Here is a 13,784-nt window from a genome sequence, read left to right as displayed (position 1 = left end):
AATAAACATTGGAGACAAAATATAGTTTATATGTTATCAACAATCTAAGCCAAGCCCATCTGTTTTGCCCCATAGTTACACATTTTTCGTTTGGCCAAATCAAGTCTGCAATTTTTAAGTGGAAATTACAAACTTTTGAAGCATTTTTAAACCGTGAATACAGTACAGGTTTTCAATTCCTGCGGCACAGGAACATTTCTCCTGCAACAGGGTGGTCCTGTTCAGGATCCTGTTTTGGCCTAACAAACAATGATGTGTATTGATAACAACAAACAGCCCAGCAAACTGGGAACATTCCCAGAACATTTGCATACATTCAAATTCAGTTCTAGTTAGGGTTTGAGCTATCGTTACGACAGTGTTGTAGTACTCGAGTCTGGTCTCGAGACCATCATTGTATCGGTGTTGGATACATTTTTACTCTGTCTTGACGGTGATGACTCATCATTTCTCCCTGAGTCCAGCAGAGTAAAAAAACTCATAATTATCAGCTTCCATTCAGTCAGCGCATCAAATCGATTCGCCAGGCCAAATATATACACTCCTTTCTTGAACCATTAATATCATATCGCCTATTGAAACCTGGGACTCATACTTTACTCATAACATTACTGTCCTTTACTTTCATTAAAAAATATCCTCAAACTTTGTCCAAATTTCCTTGACTCGCTGGTAGGGGAGAGTGGGGGAAATGAGATCTATTATATACATGTTTACGCATTGGCAAACCTATTAGACCTTCACTGTGTGACAGGCCCGTGATGGTGAAATGACAACAACCCTAATACCACTCATGTAGGAGAGTGCACTTTTTTGTAAAACACAAAGGGCCCTATGGTGTAGAGGAGGCTATACACAGGTATATGCCCTATACCACAGAAGGTTGGTGGCACCGTCATTGTGGAGAACGGGCTCGTGGTAATGACTGGAGTGGAGTCAGTGGAATGGTATCAAATACCACAAACATATGGTTTCCAGGTGTTTGCTGCAGTTCCATTTGCTCCATTCCGGCCATTCTCCCCTCCGCAGCCTCCGCTGCCCTATACCCACTTTACCCACTTTCAGTGGGCACTGCCTATACTCAGTTCTTAATCCCTACTGTTGCGTATCAAAGTAGTGTATTGGAGGTATACGATTTATTAATGATGTAGTACAATAGAGAAATCATGCAAAAAGTAGCCTACACAATCGCAAAGCACGTGAAATATATTCACATGAGCAGCACACATAGCCTAGTTTCAGCAGAATTTCAACTGCAGGCAGCAAGAGTGCGCAGCTCTCAACTGGTTGTTGCATGGAGCAGCTCACTGAAGAATCATCGGTACATCGGTAGCCGGTAGGTAGGAAATATGTTTCAACTTATGATATCTATCAGTAAATGCTAACTAAGGCAACAATGGGTAGGCAACAATGGGTATGCAAACCAGGTATTGAAAAAGTTTGGTCCATAGTCTTGGTTAGTTGGATATTTGGGATGTGCAATTCAGTCATCATGCACTGTTTGCATGAACATTTCTTAAGGCTTTCCCAAAAAAACTTCCCAATTAAATGTTGCCTGCAGTGTAGGCCTACAGAATGATATAATGCTGTTTTGTATCAATGGGTAGGGCATTTCATTTGCTCAATTGAATTAAAGGGTAACTAACACCCTCCAAAAATACATTTATTTTTATTTTTCCAATACCTCAAATGGTCTGCTGATGTGGTTTAAGCATTGTTGTGGACTTAAAATAGAAAAATGTGATGTTCTATTTCTAAAAAAGTGTGAAAATTATAGTGAAAATCTGACAAAAATATAGGAAAACATAGGATATATCACACAGGGCACCTTTCCTTCACACAGGACCCACTTCTCCAGGCACCACTACACCACTGCATAGAACTGATGGAAAGACAGCAGTCCATTCACTCGGACATAATAAGCCAGTAGGCCCCAATCATAAGAATACAAAAACATAACCATCAGGCTAAGCATTTCCTAATCGAAATGTACAACTATTACTTCCCATTGCAAAAAACATTTAATGTTTAGCACACAAAGTAACCGTTGATCTAAAGTTTAAATGCAAAAAGTTATTTTCAAAGAGATGGCTAACAGCATGCGAGCTGCAATAAAAAACACAGTTCCCCTCATCAGATGATGATCAAAGTTATTCTTGAAAAGGGACAAGCTAACAAATTAGCAACAACAACCTCTTCGATAAATCCTTCTGCAGCCGCTGCAAACTAGCCTACAACAAAAGCTAACTAGAACATGGGAAAACTACTACTCGCTATTGCACAGTGACCTGTTGGCCTTTGAGAAGGCAAAGGTTTACATACATTTTTGTAAAAACGGTCCCGCCCATTACAAGTCATTGTGATTGGTTGATTTTGATTTTGTCCTAATACAGTTGAATGGCAGATGCAGCAAAATCCAGCAAAATTAGAGAGATTAAATCAGAGCATCATTGAAAATAATAATATCATTAATAATAATTGTATAAATCCTTAGCCTTTCTCTTAAAGCATAGAAGGCCCTCGTTGTTCCCCACTGTGTTTGGGTTAGTAAAGCATTGTAGAGTGGCTCTATTTGCCCTCAGCATGCATTTTTACACCATTCAGAATGTCTAAATAATCCATATGTTCTTCTGAAATATGAACACAGAAACACAGGACATTTTCAAATCTTATTATGCTGACGATTTGACAAAATTATGATCGTGGTCTTGAATTAGACTTGCATTTTTCTGGTCTCGGTCTTTACTCGGTCTCGGACCTCTCGTCCCCCTCCCGGTCTCGGTCTTGTCTCACACCTCTCGTCCCCCTCCCCCCTCCAGTCTTGATCTTGACTCGGACTCATTTCGCTTCTGTCTTGGTCATGAATCGGTCTCGCTTTAGGTGGTCTCGAACACGACACTGCATTATGATAACATCCCACAAACATTCAAAGAATGCTTTTGATCACCAAATATTTTATTCAAAGTTGTTCGAAGTAGTAATATCTCCACGTTGAGGGAACATTGTTAGAACCATCATGTCACACTATAACTTCATGAGAAGTTGTTGTTATGGTCTTTTTGAATGACATATCCGTCCTTAGCAGAACATTCCTGTAATGTTTCCTCAGAAACATTTCTGTTAGTTACACATGATGTTGTGGCAGTATGTTCTAAGAACATTACTGGAACATTGTGTTGTTACATTCCCTGACAACCTAATGAGAACCTTAATGGGATGTTCTTTGGTAGTTTTTACAGGTATCGTAAGAAGCATTTTAGTGAATGTAAGGTGAACATTCCAAGGATATTCCTATTACAACAAACAAGAAACGTTCCTGCGAGACTCTTATGAAGTTATTCTGTAAGGTTATGACATACTTCAACGATAATGGAAGTAGTTTTGAAAACATTGCTGCAGTGTTCTGCTAATGCTGATGTGCAATGTAACATTATTACATGAAGTTGCCAAACTTTGAAACAAATGTCATTTCCATATTTTTACATCACTATTTTTTATTAGGTTTTTGTCCAAACATAGCTATAGCTTTTTTAAAGGATCGTAATCATGTAGAGTTGAACCTATGACCTGTCATATTCAAGCCCTGTGGGTTATTTAGTCTGCTGCACCACCAGGTTCCTAATGTTTCTAGTGGATTTCCCTTTGTATTGAAATCCTTAAATTATGATCCAAACTATGGCTTGATGTCTTCGTACATATTCACATCAATGTGAACATCACCACAATCTGCCAGACAATAATTTAACATGATTTCTGAAATTAAGTTTGTAGAGAAAATGAAAGTCAAAACATCCCAACTTTACAGTATATAAAGAAGATTGGTAGATTAAGAAATAATATAGTATACTTACTTATTTTTCTAGATTAAGACAAAGACCACAACCTGGAAGTCAGATTAAAGGTATAAACACCTTTATATTTGTGTTAGCCTCATTCAAGTGGCGCAGTGGATTCATTCCAGGACTAACACGCCAAACCTCGATCCCCGCTTGTAACAATCAACAAAATACAGTAGTATTACAATAGTATTACAGTAGTTGGTACAATAAATGTCTAATAAGTTGTAACGTGATTCCAAATAATTGCCATATGTGTTGTTGTACAACTAATTTCTTCAACATTAAGATAACATGAACACATGAAAGAAACCTCAATGGACTGTTCAAAGCTTAATTTTATAATTCTGGGAACATATACAGTGAATTATTGTTCTTGTAACGTCTGGTGAATGTTTTTTGCACCCTAAAATAAACATTGTATAATCAATTGCACAACTGGACAGTTTTGTGTTTTGGGAACACATATTTTGGGATGTGCTTACAATGTTCTCACCAGACTTCCCACAACCTAATGAAACATTCTGGAACCTTTTGAAGAACAGACTGTGTTCTGGGAACATTCTTGCAAAGTCAGCCGAATGTTTTATACAAACATTGAATAATCATCAGCACAACTGGACAGTTTTTGTGTCATGAAAACCTTTGACACAACCTAACGAATGTTCGGGGAACTTTCACACAACCCAATTTGGGTTTGCTGGGAGGCTTCCTACTGACTGTATTGAATGAGCACCATACATTGCAGTATATGATTTATGTCCCATAGCTCTTATGTCTGTGGTTTGGAATGCACTGGTCTTGATGGAAATAAAGTGCTGTGTATGTTTTATCAAGACATGTAATTCCAAAGATGAATGGCTCTATTATATTTACTCTCAAAGTTAGTGATCCACACCCAGAGCCTGTGGGGTACAGATGGAGATGCTACATGTGTCACTGAAGACCATGCTGACCGCCCATGGTAATAGCGTGATTGAAGATCATGGACCACATCTTCAACTGCATGATGCAAAACTCCCATTAGAATTGAATGGTGAGGAAATGGAATACCCGAGGTTTGTGAAGTCATAGCTCGTCCATGAAACCATGCCAACCTGCCGGAATGTTGATTCACTTAAAAGCTTTTAGATCATGTCATGCATATGGAAACATAGACACGGCAAGACAGAGCTGTAAGAGACTTCTACCAAATCACATTGTTGTGGTGTATAGCTTTACTGTACATTGTGCATTCGATTTCATTCCTAGCATCAAATTGTATCAGGAATCAAGGTAAGACCCAGATGCAAAGTGTTGAAGTAACACCGTTTATTGTAGCAACAGGGGCAGGCAAAGACAGGTCAAGGCAGGCAGGGTTCAGTAATCCAGAGGTGGAGCAAAGGTATAGGACGGGTCAGACAGAGGGTCAGACAGAGAGGTCAGGTGGGTGGGTACAGGGTCAGAACAGGCAAAGGTCAAAACCGGGAGGACTAGCAAAGAGAGGCTGGGAAACGATAGGCGCTGACAGGAAAACCGCTGGTAAGCTTGAACGAACAAGACGAACTGGCAACAAACAGACAGAGAACACAGGTATAAATACACAGGGGATAATTGGGAAGATGGGGGACACCTAGAGGGGGGTGGAGACAAGCACAAAGACAGGTGAAACAAATCAGGGCGTGACAGATTGTCTAAAAAGTTTTCAAACATTCTTCTGGATTTGCTTGGACCATCTTTATCCCATATTCCACATACTGTATATCCATGCAGGATGAGCTACTTGAATGAGCACAATCTTTTCCATTGGGATCCTGGGCAATTGTTCTTCAGCAAATCAACCCCTCCAATAGCTAGATGTTTAATTCCCCTGTAGCAAGACACTAAATTAACAACCCGGCAGCAGCAATTTGATATTGAAGTGTAGAGCCTGTCATCGGTCACAAAGGCATCAGGACATCTCTATGTGTGTTTGCTTGCTCACGTTCTTGTGTGTAAATGGTTGATGGGCTTGGTGGGCCCTGCTGTGGTGGTTCTCTGTGTTGATTGCTTTACATCCAAGTGTGTTTTCTCAAGTGTATTTAGTGTCCAGGGCTTGTCTGGCAGCAGGAGCAGAAATCTGTCAGTTTCATGTGCTCACTGAGCAGCAACATTATGTTTGACTTCACCTGGTCATCTGCCCTTTGGTATTCTCCTTCTTGTGCTCTAATTTACTTTCTTCTGAAAGGCATTCATGTAATTATATTATTCAAATGAAGACTACCACAGAATGCATAAATATGATCAAACATGGCACAAACTCATGTAAGAGAGTACTGTTTCTACAAGTAGGCTAGTTTTCAGGTGAAATCATTTCCCACAAAACCTCCAAAAGGGCTGTTTCAATTCAAATGTTACAAGGGAACCTTTACAAAATCTGAGTTTCATTAGATCTGTTTACCAAATCCTATTCTACGGTGCCAGCCTAAGTAGCCCCTGGCTACAATGCAAATGTTTTATTAACTTCTGAAAAGTTATATATATATATATATTTTCCTTTTATTACTTTCCCCTAACCCTACCACCCCTCCCCTAATCTAATAAAATTGTATCAGTCACATACACATTTAGCAGATGTTATTGCAGGTGTAGCAAAATGCTTGTGTTCCTAGCTCCAACAGTTCAGTAACATCTAACAATTCACAACAATAGACACAAATCTAAAAGTAACAAAATGGAATTAATATATAATATATAAATATTAGGACGAGCAATATCGGAGTGGCATTGACTAAAATATATTAGAATAGAACACTGTATATAATGTACATATGAAGTGAGTAAAGCAGTATGTAAACATTATTAAAGTGACCAGTGATTCCGTATCTATGTATATAGGGCAGTACCCTCTAAGGTGCGGGGTTGAGTAGCCGGCTAGTGATGGCTATTTAACAGTCTGTTGGCCTTAAGATAAAAGCTGTTTTTCAGTCTCTAGGTTCCCAGCTTTGATGCACCTGTACTGACCTCGCCTTCTGGATGATAGTGGGGTGAACAGGCCGTGGCTTGGTTGGTTGATGTTCTTGATGATCTTTTTGGCCTTCCTGTGAAATCGGGGGCTGTAGGTGTCCTGGAGTGTGCCCCTGGTGATGTGTTGGGCAGACCGCACAACCCTCTGGAGAGCCCTGTGGTTGTTGGCGGTGCAGTTGCCATGCCAGGCAGTGATACAGCCCAACAGGGTGCTCTCAATTATGCGTCTGTAAAAGTTTGTGAGGGTCTTAGGAGCCAAGCCGAATTTATTCGGACTCCTGAAATTGAAGAGGCGCTGTTGCGCCTTCTTCACCAACCTGTCTGTGTGGGTGGACCATTTCAGATTGTCAGTGATGTGTATGCCAGAGGAACTTGAAGCTTTTGACCTTCTCCACTGCGGTCCCGTCGATGTGGATAGGGGTGTGCTCCCTCTGCTGTTTCTTGAAGTCCACGATCAGCTCCTTCATTTTGTTTGACGTTGAGGGAGAGGTTATTTTCCTGGCACCTCTGAAGGCTGTCTCGTCATTGTTAGTAATCAGGCCTACTACTGTTGTGTCATCTGCAAACTTGATGATTGAGTTGGAGGCGTGCATGACCACGCAATGATGGGTGAACAGGGAGTATATGAGGGGCTGAGCACACACCCTTGTGGGGCCCTTGTGTTGAGGATCACGAAGTAAAGGTGTTGTTTTCCACCTTCACCACCTGGGGGCGGCCCGTCAGGAAGTCCAGGATCCAGTTGCACAGGGTGGGATTCAGACCCAGGGCACCGAGCTTAATGATGAGCTTAGAGGGTACTACTGTATGGTGTTGAAGGCTGAGCTGTAGTCAATGAACAGCATTCTTACATAGGTATTCCTCTTGTCCAGATGGGATAGGGCAGTGTGCAGTGTGATTGCATTGTCTGTGGATCTATTGGGGTGGTATGCAAATTGAAGTGGTTCTAAGGTGTCAGGTAAGGTAGAGGTGATATGATCCTTAACAAGCCTCTCAAAGCACTTCATGATGACAGAAGTGAGTGCTACAGGGTTATAGTCCTTTAGTTCAGTTACTTTTGTTTTCTTGGGTACAGGCACAATGGTGGACATCTTGAAGCAAGTGGGGACAGCAGATTGGGATAGGGAGAGATTGAATATGTCCGTAAACACTGCGCATGCTCTGAGGATGCGGCTAGGGATGCCATCTGGGCCAGCAGCCTTGCGAGGGTTAACATGCTTAAATTCTTCGTCACGTCAGCCACGGAAAATGAGAGCCTGCAGTCCGTGGGAGCACGCCACGTCGGTGGCACTGTGTTATCCTCAAAGTGGGCGAAGAAGGTGTTTAGTTTGTCTGAGAGAAAGACGTTGGTGTCGCGACGTGCCTGGTTTTCCCTTTGTAATCCGTTGAATTGAGACTCCACTTTTTCTCTGTACTGACGTTATGCCTGTTTGATTGCCTTATGGAGGGAATAACTACACTGTCTGTATTTTAGCATATTACCAGTCACCTTGCCATGGTTACATGCGGTGGTTCGTGCTTTCAGTTTTGCGCGAAAGCTGCCATCTATCCACGGTTTCTGGTTTGGGTAGGTTTTAATAGTCACAGTGGGAACAACATCCCCTATACACTTGCTGATGAACACAGTCACCGTGTCCATGTATACGTCAATGTTATTCTCACAGGCTACCCGGAATATATCCCAGTCCGAGTGATCAAAACAATCTTGAAGCATGGATTCCGATTGGTGAGCCCAGCGTTGAATAGACCTTGCACGGGTACTTCCTCTTTGAGTTTGCACGGGTACTTCCTCTTTCTCCCAAAGGGAGAGCGGGGGGAGGGCCTTGAATGCATCCCGGAAGGGGGAGTAACAGTGGTTGAGAGTTTTAATTGGAGTAAACTAATGGACAACAACACTTAGGCCTCTACTTCCAGCTTATACATACTATATACATTTTATGGACACTGTATATTTTACAATAGTTATCTTTTGTTTGCTTTTAGTCCCATCCTTCAGCTACCCTCAACCCTTCCCATCTATCTCTGAAGACCATCCAGTTTTGAGTTCTAATGATGAAATATTTGGTTATAACTTTGACCCGTAACACTTCTACTTCATATGTTTGTTTCATCAATGAAATAGGATACTGGAAAACTATATTAATGGATTGGTTCACCACATTGCTATCACTCAAATAGCCCAAATACCTTTAGGCTTAGTATTGCATTCCATGTGTATGGTGCCCATTTTAGGACAGCCAAGCTCACTGTTTTGCAACTCACTGTTATGTAGCCTATGCATTTTACTATGATGCAATTAGCTCATTACTTGATTGCATATTCTATAGAGCACATACTGAGTCTGTAGCTGAATTTTATGGATGAATTCACACCCATTGCTTATAAAGAAAACCAACTTTGGATCATTTTAATTGCAATAGTTCAATCAATCAACTCATATGAATTGAGTGACTCCCTAGTTGATTGTGTTGAAAACAATGCATACTTGACTTTGTAACATTAGCTTGGTTACGTATTCCAAATACTTCATTCTTCTTTGTAGTGCATTTGTATATTAGTGTGTACTTTGTATTGCTCATGTCAAGGATACACATTTAGTCCGTGTTGCTTTTAGAATTGCTCCACAGCCCATGATATTGAATGAATTATAAGTCAATATGTTAGAGGCCCAGTTTAATAAAGTAGCAGGTCATGACTCCAAGGCTTTACCTCTACATTGGCTATCCACAAGCCATGGCCTTGACTTTGATTTATTTATAATCACTGACCTCTCCCAGGGTGCACAGTAGAACATTTGCTAATTCTACAATGTCATTTGTCCATGTACACACAGAGACATCGGTTAATACGTGTTGCCTTATTATTGTCCTTCTTCCCCCTCGGTAGTAGTGAGGCTGATACACGTACTTGTTTTCCCCTGAGGTTTGTTGTACTGGTAGTAAATTATTGGGATGCATAGTGCAGACGTGCATCTTTCATGTGCTGTACATCACAATGCTTACAAATAAAATTGTCAGAGACTCTTGTCACGCAAGTCATAGACTGTTTTCTCTGCTACCGCAGGGCAAACGGTCCCGGAGAGCCAAGTCTAGGACCAAAAGGGCTCCTTAACTGCTTCTACCCCCAAGCCATAAGACTGCTGAACAATTAATCAAATGGCCACTGGACTATTACATTGACCCCCCACCCCCTCCATTTGTTTTGTACACTGCTGCTACTCGCTGTTTATTATCGATGCATAGTCACTTCACCCCTACCTACATGTACAAATAACCTTAACTAACCTGTACCCCAGCACACTGACTCTGTACCGATACCGCCTGTATATAGCCTTGTTATTGTTATGTTATTGTGTTACTTTTAAATTAAATTATTTTGCATTTTTTACTTTAGTTTATTTGGTAAATATTTTCTTAAATCTTCTTAAACCGCACTGTTGGTTAAGGGCATTTAAGTAAGCATTTCACGGTAAGGTCTTCTATTCCGCACATGTGATGAATAAAGTTTGATTTGATTTGAAACCAGCGGACCCGCAGGCTACAGCTAATTTGTCACAAATCACCACATCAGAATTTGCGAAGAAAGATCATACTGTATATGGCGTTACTGTCAATAAGTAATTAACACATATTTCAAGATCATATAACCTGCAGTAAAATAACCTAATATGACCCGATCCAACGTTAGAGATGCATATTAGGTCTAAAATCTATCAAGTCAAGATCCATGCTCTGGGTCCATTTTTGTGAAAGCATTTTGACAAAGTAGGCAACTGCTGGGCATTGCAGCGAGGCAACAATATTGTCAAAAATACTATTTTGGCATCAATATCCCCCTTTTTACCCAATAGAGTCACCCTAAAACCTTTAAAGTGGTATTTGATTCAAAGTTCACAAACATTTGAAACTGATCTGAAGGCATCCTGACCTTTTTTAGATGGTTTGGCTTAGAGGATATTGCTGCCTGTAACGGTGCCAGATATTGTGATGATATCAAGTTAACACTGTGCCAGGTTTCAGTAGAATCAAGTGTTTACAACTGTATATGATTCACATGTTATTTTCAGAAGGGAATATAAGACCAAAACAATTCTAAAATCCTATAAACACATGTTTTATATACCTCGGTTCAAGAGAATAACAGGTGCAAAGTTTGCACTAGAGAAATGCAGGGAATCAGCCCCTACGGCTCTTAACATTTAATTAGAGCCTCTCAATAATAAAGCCACGCTCATGAATAATCCATTGCTCTTCCCGTCTCATCTGCTATAGAATAAGATAGCACGCGCTGCCATCAGGGAGAGCATCAGTTATGTTTCTTATATTTTGTAGGCGATGCATATCACCCTCTGCTATCCACCCTCTAATACAATCTGTCTGTTTGTAATGGATTAGTTTCCCTACAGAAGTCTCAAGAGACCAATACGTTAGCATACAGCTTCTTGTCACCACAAATCAGGAGGACAGGTTGGAACTTGTGCACTCAAGTGGATTCTGCATGGCCTTTTTTTTATCATCTCAAATTTCTTCAGATTTTTTCCCCCCTGTCCCTGATAAAGAATCCAAAAGTTGAGGGGCCTACATGCCACATTTGAGAGCTTTCATCAGATAGTCCTGTACTTATTTTGACCCCATCACACCATGTGTGTAATGGAGTGTCTGTTGCCCGCTCTTTTTTACCCATGTCTCATCTCAATACTCCGCTAATATTTTGTGATGTGTATGTTTTTTTCAATTTGGTATCCACTGAAGTTTTTAATCTTACCAAATGATTTGTCTTTGAAATGCTGAATCTGTCTCTGAGAGTGGTTATTATTATATCTCATAGACCGCTGCATTACCTGAGTCCATTGCGTCAATGTGTGTTGTCTTGAATAATTTGGCATTGACGACTGCTGCTGAACATACATGTTAAAAGATACTGAGTCATATGCGATAAGAATAAGTTAAAAGATGTGTGTTGCTATGGTAGTGGTAGAAATAACTCCGGTGGTAAACGCCTCAAAGTAAATATATTCTAGAAAGTTAAGTTGAACTGACGTAGGTGGATTGAACAGGTTCTAGCTTGTTCTCTGATGATTCATTAAGATAATCATGATGAGGACCATGGGGTAGCAGAGGTTCTAGACCTTGACTATACTGAATGTAGCTACTATGATAACAACCCAGGCTGAACGCTAAACAGATCATATATATTTTCATGGTTTAATGTCTGCCACTCTAGAAGTAAAGAGATAGACAAGTCACATGCAAGCTGAACTGGGTCACGTTTATAGTGTTCCCATATAAAAAAAGGTATTTCATCACGATTTATGCTTTGGTACATGTTTTAAATAGTAGCTTCATATCTATTTGCAAACAACACTCCTGCCTTCAGAGCCAATCTGTAAACTTAGTTTGTGTAACGGAGCGAGATGGTGCGCCAGTAAATGTAGAGATCAATAACTGCACACCCGTCACATATTCTAAAGATGGACATTTACCCTGCATATGATTAGTAGCTTTAGTATATATATATATATATATATATAAAAAATAATATAAACTGCCATATGAAAACAACATTTGACCATGAAAGAGATTTGCTTCTCTCATGTACCTTTGAATAAAGAATGGCAGAGTACATTTCTGTTTCCTCTCCAGGGATCCCAGCGTTAATTATTCAGTGAATACATAACTATGGACACCTATTTCTTCCGCTCACTGAGTGTGTGTGCAATGGCGTACCGACACCCCGCAAGCCCCAGAAGGTGGGGGGCCCATGTCTGACATCGATGTTTATTTATAAATCATTTTGACAGTAACAATCGAAAAGACATTCATAAACCTTTTATGTTTCCATATTTACTAGGAAGCTAAGTATTTGTTTGTTGCGCTTCAAGAATGAGGCCTCAGGCCTTGGAAAATAAATAATTGAACTGATATTGGTAAACAAATGTTGTGTTCAAGGCTACGGCGACGCCACTCGCCGGTGCAATGAGTGGAACTTACTCAGGTGGTCAAAAAAACATATCAGACCGAGAGCCTAACGCTTCTTAAGTAGTTCTTTGTGAGTTTTAGTTTAGAGTGTGTTCGTAAATTCACACTGGGGGGCCAGAGTGCGCTCTGGCCAATCTTAAATTCAGAGCATTGTCAGATTGTCTGTTTGTAAATTCAGAGCTTTTCACTCTTGGAGCGTTCAGAGAGCACACTAGACGCTCTGTCTGAGGAGTAGAGTTGATCCGAGTGTTCTGACCTCACAAGGCAGTCAAGCACCCATGCTAGGTGGCCAAAGTAGGCTAGCTTGCTAGCTGCTTTCAGACACAAATGAGAGAACACCTTACTCTAACCATTTTACTCGCCCTAGCAGAGCTGGTTAGGCTGTTTTCATGTTATTTAGAGTGCTTGTGACTAACTGTGCTGATGACAACAATTTAATTCAGTTTTTTTTGCAGACGTTTACTGACACTTGTCATATTCAACAGGTGATGCTCGTTAGTAAATTAATCAGTTATTCTGCGCATTGGCACAATCAGACGAGAGTGCTCTGAAATCGGAGTAGATAGCCTGACTGAATTTACGAACACACCCTTAAACGATTTCTCCGCAGAAGCGACAGTTACAGGGATGGTTCAAAACTGCTTGATTGCCATAGCAACATCAGGGAAACTGGGTAGAAGGAAGTGGTGCTCCAAATACTAATTCTCCTTAATTGCTGGCCTCAACACTTTACGGAAGGAGATTAACTGTATAGGAAGCTATGGGACAGACCGTCTGGATACTGAACAGTCAATAAATTAGCAGATGCAAACAGATTATCATCTTTAGCCGACAACAGCTCTTGAGGGCTCAAACAAAAAAAGCGGTTTGAGGTTTTGTTCATAATGGTGAATCTGCATTTGAGTTGTGTGATTGCAATATCAACAGTGCCCTTTCTCTGGTAAATCTTGGCATACATCATTCAAGATTAAGTTCAAATGATGTGCAG

This window comes from Oncorhynchus clarkii, chromosome 12, assembly GCF_045791955.1.
Source record: "Oncorhynchus clarkii lewisi isolate Uvic-CL-2024 chromosome 12, UVic_Ocla_1.0, whole genome shotgun sequence".
NCBI classification, from domain to species: domain Eukaryota; kingdom Metazoa; phylum Chordata; class Actinopteri; order Salmoniformes; family Salmonidae; genus Oncorhynchus; species Oncorhynchus clarkii.
This window is presented reverse-complemented; position numbering follows the sequence as displayed.